The sequence below is a fragment of the Saimiri boliviensis genome (assembly GCF_048565385.1).
Source record: "Saimiri boliviensis isolate mSaiBol1 chromosome 1 unlocalized genomic scaffold, mSaiBol1.pri SUPER_1_unloc_4, whole genome shotgun sequence".
Taxonomy (NCBI): Eukaryota; Metazoa; Chordata; class Mammalia; order Primates; family Cebidae; genus Saimiri; species Saimiri boliviensis.
Window position 1 is genome coordinate 296,689 of NW_027412487.1, and position 782 is coordinate 297,470.

Sequence of the window (782 nt, forward strand, 5' to 3'; positions counted from 1 at the left end):
TTTTTTTAGCCGGGCGTGGTGGCTCAAGCCTGTAATCCCAGCACTTTGGGAGGCTGAGGTGGGTGGATCACGAGGTCAAGAGATCGAGACCATCCTGGTCAACATGGTGAAACCCCATCTCTACTAAAAATACAAAAAAATTAGCTGGGCATGGTGGCATGTGCCTGTAATCCCAGCTACTCAGGAGGCTGAGGCAGGAGAATTGCCTGAACCCAGGAGGCAGAGGTTGTAGTGAGCTGAGATTGTGTCCCTGCACTCCAGCCCAGGTGATAAAGCAAGAAAATACTTCATAGGGTACATATATGGGTACTTGGGCACACATGCCCATAGAGAGAAAACACATGGAATCTTTTTTTTTTCATTCACAATGAATACTATAATATTTTTTTAAAGTTAAGTGGTTTCTTTCTGACTGCTTTAGAGAATTTTTTTTTTTTTTTTTTGACACGGGGTTTCACCATGTTGGTCAGGGTGGTCTTGATCTCTGGACCTTGTGATCTGCCTGCCTCGGCCTCCCAAGGTACTTGGATTACAAGTGTGAGCCACCACGCCTGGCCAGAAATTTTTTTTAAGTTAAATGTTAATTATATATATCGTAGAAATAATCGCAAGATCAAATGTAATCTTTGTCTTAAGCCTTGGGAGTTAAATAGACCTTAAAGCTTACTTACATGATTCTATCTTAAGAGAAAATAAGAACATACCAGGCAATTTTATAGTCTCTATCCCTCTCTTCATAGCTGGTTATGTATCAGTCACATTTGGGCTGACCTAGGAGCCCT